General features: G+C 48.3%; 2 pseudogenes; both read left to right on the top strand.

The window, feature by feature from the left end:
- Window positions 1–3,822: 3,822 nt before the first annotated feature.
- Window positions 3,823–5,260, top strand: LOC148777260 (spermatogenesis-associated protein 31E1-like; annotated as a pseudogene).
- A 268-nt stretch (window positions 5,261–5,528) lies between these two features.
- LOC148777261 (spermatogenesis-associated protein 31E1-like) lies at window positions 5,529–8,877 on the top strand (annotated as a pseudogene).
- The last annotated feature ends 1,968 nt before the right edge of the window (window positions 8,878–10,845 follow it).

Consider the following 10,845-nt stretch of genomic DNA (forward strand, 5'->3'; position numbering starts at 1 on the left):
CGATGAAGCAAAAGAAATATTAAAAAAAAAAAAAAAAAAAAAAGAAATACACTTGACAACAAGAATGCACTTCTCACACCCTGTTATAAGCAGCAATTTTCAACCTGTGAAGGAGGAAGTGACAAAATATGCTGCTCACACACCATGTGGCTGGAGGGTGATTGATAAAACTTCCAGGAAAGTAATTTCCTTAACACCTACCAGTATTTATATATTAAATTCCCCTCTCCCAGGAATTCTAAGGAACATTATATATACTCAAATACATACAAGGATGATCACGCTAGCACTCATTCAAAAACAGCTTTATAGTAAGTCACCAAAAGTTAAAATTAAACATCAAAGTTAACAAAAGCAAAAGTCAACAAGTGGGACTACATCAGACTAAAAAGCTTTTGCACAATAAAGGTAACCATCAGCGAAATGAAAAAGCAACTGAATGGGAGAAAATATCTACAAATCAAGTAACTGACAAGAGGCAAATATCCAAAATATGAAAAGAACTCAAACAACTCTAAATGAAAGGAGAAAAAAATGATTAAAAAATGGGCAGAGTACCTGAACAAACATTTTGCCAAAGACGACATACAAAGGCCAACAGACACATGAAAAATTGCTCCAAATTATTCATCAGGGAAATACAAATCAAACCATGATGGGTGGTCACCTCACATCTGCTGGAGTGCTGTCACCAAATGATAAGGAACACAGGTGCTGGTGAGGATGTGGAGAAAAGACAGCACTGCGGGTGGGAACGCAAACTGCTGCAGCCATTATGAAACACAGGGTAGAGACATCTCAAAAATTGAAACAGAACTATAGTATGATCCACCAATTCCAATTCTGGATATTCACTTGATGGAAATTAAATCACTATTTTGAAGATACAACTCCGTGGTCACTGCAGCATTATTTACAATAGCTCAGACACAGGAAAATCTAAGTGTCCATTGATAGATGGACTGATAAAGATGACGTAGTTGTTTATATACAGTGGGATGTTCTTCAGTCACGAAAAAAGAAGGAATTCTGCCATTTGCAACAACACAGATGGACCCTGAGAGCAGTTCATTAAGTAAAATAAGTCAAACAGGAAAAGATAAATGTTCTATGAGTTCAGTTATTTGTGGAATAGAAAAGAACCAAACTTACAGAGAACAGACTGGTGGTTGCTAGAGGTAGGAAAACGAGGGTGGGCAAAGGCGGGAGAACAGAAAGACAGGTGATGACAACATCACAGAATGGCACTGTGCAGCCTCAAGAGCATACCAGCTGCGGGAGGGCCCAAGTACCTGTGCACAGAGCCCAGCCTGCGACGGCGGTCACCTGTGTGAAAAGACCCTCATGTCTGTGCTTAATATCTTTATACTGTTCCAGTCTCTTTATAATCAATAACTATTCCCAGATATCCTAAAAAATGATATTATGGGTGTGATTTCAAATTAGACGCTGTGACCTAATGTAGAACTTAATGCTCCTGTAATGCATTTTTGCTTCTGTAGTTTGCTTGCTGCTCGTAAAACCAAAGTTACTCCATTTTAAGATAAGGTTGTTTTTAAGTAAAGATCCCTAAAATTGTTTTTGAAAAAAGAAAAAAAAAAAACAAAAATAAATAAATAAACAGTGAGAAGTGACAAAGCTGAAATGTGAACTCAGATGTGTGACACCAATGACTGAAGACTTAAGTCCTAAGCTACATCAGTAAGTTTTGTCTTGATGTTTGGCTTTGTTACTATATTGTATTTTGAACAATATATTTGTTACTATATTGTATTTTGAACAATATATTTGTTACTATATTGTAAAAAAATAAATTAAAAAAAAAAGAAGTAAATGATGTCCCATTGTCACTTTGTAATGACCTGGGCAGACCAAATCTTGGAATGATTTCATGGAGCAGTTTAAATTAATTTCAAAAAATAAAAAAATAAAGGATGTCTGGGTATGTATACAGAATGTTTCGAAAGTTTTTCTTCAGTTTATTGATTTCAGAAACAACGGTGTTGGCAACTTATGAAACTTGACTCTGAAGGTTTAACTATTTCATTTGCTTTATATTTGATTGCCTTGTAAATTTCAAATAATTTTTATCTAATCTTGAATTGCCTGTGGTTGAATATAGTAAAGATTAACTGAAATTAAAAAAATATATATCCTAAGAGTAAAAATACATGGGAATAACCAAAGTTAGGCAGAACTCCAGATTTTCACCAATACAGTATACTAATGCATATATATGGAATTTAGAAAGATGATAACGATAACCCTGTATATGAGACAGCAAAAGAGACACAGATGTATAGAATAGTCTTTTGGGCTCTGTGGGAGAGGGCGAGGGTGGGATGGAAAAGAAGAGGACATCTATCCTCAAGAAAGAATAGATGAATATCCCTCTAGGGACAAACAGGCTGGGCAGAGAAAGAGTGAACACTAGGATTTCTATTTAAAGACCTCAACCCATGTATCCAGGTAGGTAGGTGGCTCCAAAGCAAGTCCCAAACACAGTGAACAGAGGCCAATGACTGAATTCTGAGTTGAATCTCAGCCAGAGGACAGACTCCTGAGCACTAGTTCAGCAGCCGTGAACGGTGTCTCAGACAGGACTGACCTGCTGGCAGTACTGAAGCCCCGAGAGCCTCAGAGCAGGAGCTGGGAAGTGGGGAAGCTGGTATCAAGAAGCAGAGACCTGCCTCATGGAGCTCGGATTCACCCATAGTCTGAGAACATGTGTGTTTCTTGAGCAGAGGAACAGTGAAGAAAGTCCAGAGTGAATCTCACATTGAAAACCCTTCTTTATGTTCTTCAAAGAAGGAAAACAAAACATTTCATCCCATTTAAAAATGAGTGAAAGGAAAGAAAAATCACAGAGCTGTCAGTGAAATGTAGAAAGTCATATCATGTATGGACGCTGGTGTCTGATGCTTGTTTAGAGAGAAGAGACTGAGATTTGGATCCTAAGTCCTCATTTTCTCTCTCAGCATCGAATAGAGGGGAAGAAGCAAGAGCGTCAAGAGAAATAGAGCTTTGAAAGATGAGTTCTGACATCCAGCCATGAGTGCCCCCAGGGTTAGACCCCACTTTTCTGGCCGTGAGGACCCAGCTCCACGGACTCTGAGAGAGGCCAGTGGCAGGACTTTTCCCTTGAGAAACAGAACTCGCAGGGAGGCTTCTGGGAAGGAGAACAGAACCCAGATACTAGAATGAAGCTGTGAGGGGCCCGGAAAAGGCTCTGTATCAAAGGGCATGTGGGGTGCATTGGACAAATGGCACCCACATTGGGAGGTGAGCCATCCAGGACATGTAGGACACATGGTTTTACTTTGCTCACATTCAGCTGCAGAGTGGTGCCTGTCCATTCTCCCCACAGGCAAGCTGTGAGGGCATCAGGGGGTAATGAATATGGAAACACTTTGTAAATGATAAACCCTTTCACAGGCGTCACCATCACTGTCAGGGATTATGTGGCCTTGGACACAGGTGCTTGGTCTCCAATCTCCCAATGGTGTCCCTTAGGGTGACAGTGCACTCAACTCCCTTTTAAGACCCCTAGGCTCCCATGTTCACCACCATGACCCAGTATGCTGATTTTCAGCTTGAAGAGATTGCCTGGAAGTATCGGAAGAGGTCCGGGACCTGACTTCACTTCTGGAAAGGTAGAGAATCTTCCCCTTCTTCTCTAGGTAGTTCTTCCTGCTAAAGCATAAGGTGTGACCCCAGGATACTGGCAGCCTGGGGCTGAGCTGAGAGGGGGTGTCCTGGGGACAGGGTATGGCCAATGTCCTGGGGTGAGGGACAGCAGGAGCATTGTGAAGTCAGCACTGGGGCCATGGCGGACTGTGGAATGCAGATGCCCACCGCTGCCTGGACTGCCCAGTCCTCGTGGCCCCAGGTCTCCTGGCTATACCTTGGTCCTCATGTCTCCTGCAGACACCTAGGGAGATTGCCTGAGAAGGGAGGCTTTGATCAGCTCTCAGGTAAAGATTCACCTGGTGAGGCTTGCCAACCAGTTCCTGCTGGAGCCCACCAACCATGCAGGGAAGAGGCAGCTACCACCACTTCCACAGCTCCTCTGACCAAGTGTCCCCTGCCTTGTGCTTCACCATTTCTCCAGGCTCAGTGACCAAGGTCACCTCAGTTTCCATTCCCTCACATTCATCCCTGAGAGCTTCTCCAACACCAGAGCCTTTATTTCCACTGGATAGCTTTACACCCTAGCCACTTGCTCTATTCCCCTTCCCTGACTTGCCCCCTTCATGTGACAGCCTGCCCTCCACCTCCAACACCCTCCTCTGCATCAGCACCATCAGGCTCCATGCTGAGTCTCACTCAGGGTGACTCCATGGCACTGACACTGGGCACCATCCCACAGAGGTCATCTCCACACTCCCCTTAAAGACCAGCCATCTCAGGTATTGTCCGTTCAAGCAATCCTATATCATCCCTGGCATGGTGACAGGAGGCAGCCAAAGCCTGGAGCTTCTCCACCTTGACACATTTAGAATCCAAGCAAGACCACCTTCCCAACCACCCACCAGAAGCCTCATTTTGGAAAGACCCCACAAATACGCAGGTAGAGGCTGGTGGCCTCTCTTGTCAATGTGGATCCAGAAGATCTGGAGATAGTAATCACCAAGAGGGTAGAAGGGAAGATTTGAAAGGATAAAATCAAGGAGGAGGTGGATTACCACCTAACTTCATTGGGGAAGAGGATCAAGTCACTCAGTAACAAGCGGGACACCTTGGGTCACCAAAACTTCTAGCGCATCAAAGGCAAACCAGAATAGCTGCTTGTTCCCAAGAAGCCTCAATATCCTGACACTTTGGGGGACCATCTACAGAAGACAGGCAGTTATGTCTTTTGGTATCTCCGCATTCTGCACAGTAAGAGTCTGGTGGCTACTGCCATAGTACCTGGGTCCCCTCTTGAGTTATGCCCTGTCTTAACAATGAGCATTCTAAGGCTGAACAATTCCAAATCCAAGTTTCATCTAACTTCACAACCAACATTGGCCTAGCACTTGACTCAACCTGTAGCCCAGGATGAACCTCAAAATAAGACTCCTACCATGCCCCAGGTGCACGTGTCACTCTAGGTCACATGGAGACACACGCCCACCCCCAACACTTAGCTCCAACCATGCCTCACTTTCAGCCACCACCTCAAGTTCACATGGAGACCCAGGCTCAACCACTAACCTTGACTCCAACCATGCAGCAGTTTCAAGCACCACCTCAGGCTCACATGGAGACACACGCCTGATCCCAAACCTGGACTCCAGCCATAGCCCACTTTCAACCAGCACCTTGGACTCAAATGGAGACCCAGTTCAATCCCTACCCTTGATTCCAAACATGCAGCAGTATTAACCACTACCTCAAGCTCAAATGGAGACCCAGGTCTGACCTGAAATCTGGACTCCAGCCATGCTCCAATTTCACCCAGCACCTTGGGCTCACATGGAGATGCAGGCCTGACCCCTACCTGGACTGCAAGTATGTTTCAATGTCAGTCACCACCTGAAGCATCCATGGCATCCCAGACCCAATCCCTCTCCTTGGCTACAACCACGCCCCAGTTTCAACCACCAGCTTGGGCTCACATGAATACCCAGGTACGACCTCTATACTTGACAACAACCATGGCCCAATGTGAATCACAACCACCTCAGCCTCTCGTCCAGACCCCAGCCCATCCCCTACCCCTGACTCTAACCATGACCCCACGTCAACCACCACCACCTCAGGCTCACATGGAGACCCAGATCCAACCCCAACGTTTGACTCCAATGCCACCTCTTCAGGCTCACATGGCCTGATCCAAACCCTTGACCCCAAACATGCCCCAGTGTTAAGCACGACCTCAGGCACAGTTAAAGACCACTGTCCATCAATCACCCTCTGAGTCTGAACATCTTCACAACACCAGATTCTGTCCTGTGAAACATCTTGCCCTACAGTCTCAAGTATGGCACAATTTTTCATTTCAAATGCCATTGAGGACCTGGGATGTCACTTTTGGTAAAAGCAGCTAGAAAAAGGAAGAACTTTATCCTCTTTGGTTAAGAAATCTCAGCAAGTCTTTAGCCAGGTCACTCCTAACCTTCCCCAGGAGAACAGGTCTTCCTGAGCCCACAGCTCTGTCTCTATCCGTCCTGAAGATGTGGCCAGCCCTGAGGTTTGGGTGAAACTGGAGCACAGTTTTCCAAAAGGTTCATGTAGCAACAGTTTGGCCTACCCTGCGGAATCCAAGCATCTCAGAAACTGATGCAGCCTTAGGATAAATTCCCAAGGCCTTGTCAGGCACAGGGCTGGGAGGGGCCCTCAAAGACCTCTGCAGATCGAGGCAAAACCAGCTGGGACACAGGGAAGATGAGGTCCAAGTGCCCAGCACGAATCCCACCAGGGACAGACATGCAATATGATGTAGGGCAGAGTGTGGGGAGGATCCTAAAAGATCTGTACCTGAGCTCAGCCAACCCTCCAGTGAATGATCCCAGTGAAACCTGAGTCAAAAAGAGAGCTGGGCCTCAGCAGGAAGCATCCAGAAGTCTCGGGAGTCCTTATAGGGAGGAAGGCACAGCAGATCCATGAGAGAGATCCCTGTGAAAGTCTATAGTTTGAGATTTGCTGACAATCTTGTTTTAGACATTCTTGGAGAGACGCATGCTCCCATGGAGACAGAAAATCCACACTCCTCTCAGCATGGGAGAGCCTCCATGGACACCTCCCTTGAGTCTTTTGTCCTCAGTTCTGATGTTCAGCAGGAGCTGGAAACACATATAGTAAAGTTGAGGCTGAGGCACAGGTGGGACCTACTCTTCAAGGTCCTCAGGTTCATACATAACTTGAAGTTGAAAAAGGCTCGAGGGTCTACCTTGAAGGCCACCTCTGGATCTGGGGACCCCTCAATAGGCCTATTAACCAAGGGCTTGGGAAAACCTCCTCAGCCCCAGGCAAGAGAGAAAGTAGTAGCAACAGGGGCAAATCCCTCGCTGGGGAGGCCCCACCCCACTCCCTCACAGGTGAGTGAGGAAGCCCAGGGGGCTCTGGGAGGACCCACACCTGGTGACATCCATAAGCCCTCAGAGGTCCCTCTGACTGGACAGAAAGCAAGCCACCTTCTCACGAAACCACATACAGTTTAGTGACCAGAAACTGGAATAGTGCATCTGTCATGGCAGCCAACAAAGGCAGCTTGGAGCCCAGATCTAGTTCAGCAATGGCCAGCAGTGAGTCACAGGAGGAAGCTGGGGGATGAGCCTCCCCAGAATCTTACTCTATCATGACTGTAGTAAGACTTATCTTCCAGGGAACAGGAACAAGAGCCTGTGGAAGGAGACCCTGCTGGAGAAGTTACTTTGGAACCTAGTGTGTGGGTCAATTCCTTACTCATTAATATGAATTTGAAGAGTCCACGATCTCCAAAGTCCGATTGAAGACCTTCATTGAATACAAAGTCTCTTGCCTCAAATCTGGAAGATCTAAATTTTGAGGCAGAGTTTCAAAAGCTTGAGTTCCAAGGGTTCACATACCAGCAGAATCAGAATTGAGGCTGGGCCACCTGGCTGCTCCTTCAAAACTGTGCCACGGATACACTTCTCAAAGACTCTCACTCAGATATGTTCCTTGCTGCAAACATCTTGGCTTCTCAGGAATTTCTGTCTTGTTCCCAAACCCTGTCCAGAGGAGATACATCCATGTCCAATTCCCAGACACTCTATGATGTTACATCAAGTGGAAGGAGCAGCCAGGGGCAGCAGGTGGCCCTGAGGTGGGAGCCCAAATTTAAGAGCCAGAGGAAGAAGTGTGTCCCCACTGAAGGGAGAGAAACATATAGGAGTCCCAAAGTAGGACAGCATGAAAAACGACTGGCAGAACGAATGGCTACCAGGCCCAAGGGATTAGTCACTCTGACCAGAAAAAGGAATGAGCTGAGTCCCTAAGAAGCAAGTTTTAACAGTTAATCCTGAAGAACAGATAGGTTCCTTCAGAAGGCTGCTTCAAAAAAAGGATTAATCGCCTCCTGCAGGGGATTTCCCCCAGTAAATGCAAAGAATCAGAAGGGCCCCTGCAAAAAGGCAAACCTGAAACAGCCACAGCCCAGAGCCAAGAGTTAGTCAAAACCAAATCGACCACGGACAGCAGGCCAGACTCTCAGCTGTAGGACAAGATCTTAAACGAGAAGATGGTGCTTCACCATAGACCTCATGCCTTGGAGTTAAATTAGTACAAAGTAGAATTCCGGGACGCATTAGGTCCACATTACTGCCACCAAAGTTTTTTCTCCGACCAAGAGCAAACAAGAGTCAGAAGTGATATAGCCCTTGATTCCCAAGTTACCACATGGGCTACAGTTCTCCAAAAGAGAGTAAGTGGACCAGTCCCAGGGACAGCAAGTGGGCCTTCTCACCCGGGGAGCCAGGTCCCCTTCCAGGCAGAGCCTGGCAACATGGCTCAAGAGTGCAAGTATCGCAGGCCATCCCCTCCACTGTCTGAGGCACTGTCTCCTTCAGATATATGCCCCTTTTGCAATCAGAACATGCTTTTCACAGCATTCCTGATAGGAAAACTCTATTCCAAGGAAGAAATGCTTATCTTGCAGGGACAATTTTTTTTTTTCACGTATTGGCACATCCTCTGCCTGCTGATAGCTTCGTGTTACCACAAATATTTTTGCTCCCTGAAATAAATGTTTTTCTTCTGAGATCTGGTGGCCTCTGTCTGTGCCCTGCTGGGAGAAAGGCAATGGATAATGGTCCACTCTTTCCACAGGTGCCTGCTTTGGCTTCAGGTGGGATGGGGCCATGGAGGGAGGTACACACCAGTGTGGATACTCGCCTTCACCCAGTTCCTTCACCGCACCTTCAGTTTCCATGATCTCAGCATTACAGAAACGCCAATAGCATCCAGAACACATCAAGGTGAACTAAACCTAAAGGCCTCCCCCTTTTCAGGATCTGGCTGTCTTCTCCTCTCTCTCTACCTGGAAATTGTGGGGCTGTAGGGGGAGGGGCTCTTCAGACTGAAATTCCCCTCAGGCTCAGAAAGTGTCAGAGACAATCTCACAGGTCAGAATAAGAAGGGGCGTTTGGGGGCAGTGCTGGTCCTGAGTGAGAGGTGGGAGAAAGATGTCCTCATGTCCTGGTAGGCTAGATGAATTTGCCCTGAAAGCCCCTCCTCTCCCGGAAGGAGCTGGAATGAGATGTGCCAGGCCAGTCACCCTACCTCTGTCTTTCTCATGCTCTGGAGCAGAGTTGAGGATGAGGACCACACACTCCCAGCTCTGAGGATGTGTGGTAGGGAGCATGGAGGCCCCCGAGGTATAGTCCACCCCTGCCCCAGAGGAGAGGACAGCCTGCTCAGAGCACCCACCTGCCCTGGGTGAACGAGCAAGGGGCATGGCTGTATGTGCAGTCACCTCATGTTCTGAGGGACACTGTGCCCCTAGGGTGGGATTCGGGGAAGGAGGCAGGGGTAAGAGTGCCCATTGATGGCACAGAGACCAAGGAGCCCCTGGCATCCCACCACCATCTACAGGCACAGAGAAAAGAGGTTAGGGGCCTGCTGGCTCCTGGTGGCTCCACCCCAGAGTCTCCCCTCTACTCCAGCTCCAAGAGCTCAGACAGAGGGAGAACATCTAAAACTTCTCCACAGATGGCCAGGCTGCCAGAGCCAATGGAGCCTCCGAGAAGGGAAGCTTCAGTTCTCCACAATGTAAATAATCTGATTTCATAGGCTGGGGAGCTCGTGACAGACTCGTGGTCTGTGATCTCTACATATACATGTGGCCCAAGGAGGCTCCCAGAGGACAGGTAGGACTCAACAGGCCCAGGGACTGTGCAGGGGTCATAGCAAGTCTCACCTGCTTTCAGCCTCACTCATCCCAGAGCCCGGAGAGGGAAGAGACCAGCAGACAGGATGTGTCACCGAGCTGGTGGGAAGTCACCTGTGGAGGAAAAGGGTGCCATCAGCTTTCCTCCCCGGGGCCCATCCACACAGGAAAGTAGGGAGACAAGAGCAATCCCCTAAAACAATTTGGGGCTCTATGTCACAGCCACTCCCGTGGTGGAGAGACCTGCTCCTGGAGGGGTCCGTGATATAGGAGCCAGCAGGAATGACCCTGCCTCCATGCCTGTCAGGGCCCCCACATGTGGGACCAGGCCCAGGATTGTGGGCGCAGAGGACACAGGCCTGCTTGTGCTGTGCTTTCTCCCGGAGACTAGTCCTGCCTGTGCACCGCATCCCCCATGGTGGGCATAGTGGTGGGGGCTCAGCCAGGGTCTGAGGGGAGGAGTGGCGGCCTAGGTCATCGAGTGACCTCCAGAGTTCAGGAGAGGCGAGCACAGAGCATGGATCCTGAGCCTGCCTGCTGCCAGGTCCTCTCAGAGGCACCAAGAAGTGAGTGCTGAGTTGGGGGAGCTGGAACTAAGGTGCCTGTCCGGAGAAATGACACAGAAGAGCCACGGACAGAACAGCAAGAAACCAGACGTGGAGAGTCCCTTGCCCTTCTACCGTGAAGTGCAGAAAGGACAGCAATGGAGGGTCCCCCTCAAAGAGTGGGTCAGACCCACACTGACCCCAGATAGGGATCTCTCATATACCCACACTGATCCAGCACAGGTCCCCCAATAACCCCACACAGAGATCTAGACAGATCCACACTGACCCCAGAGAGAGGGACCCCTGAGAGACCCACAGTGTCCCCAAACAGAAACCTCCCACACACCCACACTGACCTTGCACAGGGCCCTTCCAGAGACCCACACTCACCCCAACAGGGACCTCCCACTGACCCACACTAATTCTGCATGGGGATCTCCCACAGACTCACAGCGACCCTGCACA

This window comes from Moschus berezovskii, chromosome 7 (assembly GCF_049115385.1).
Source record: "Moschus berezovskii isolate FMDL1 chromosome 7, NW_MosBer_1.0, whole genome shotgun sequence".
In the NCBI taxonomy this organism is placed as follows: domain Eukaryota; kingdom Metazoa; phylum Chordata; class Mammalia; order Artiodactyla; family Moschidae; genus Moschus; species Moschus berezovskii.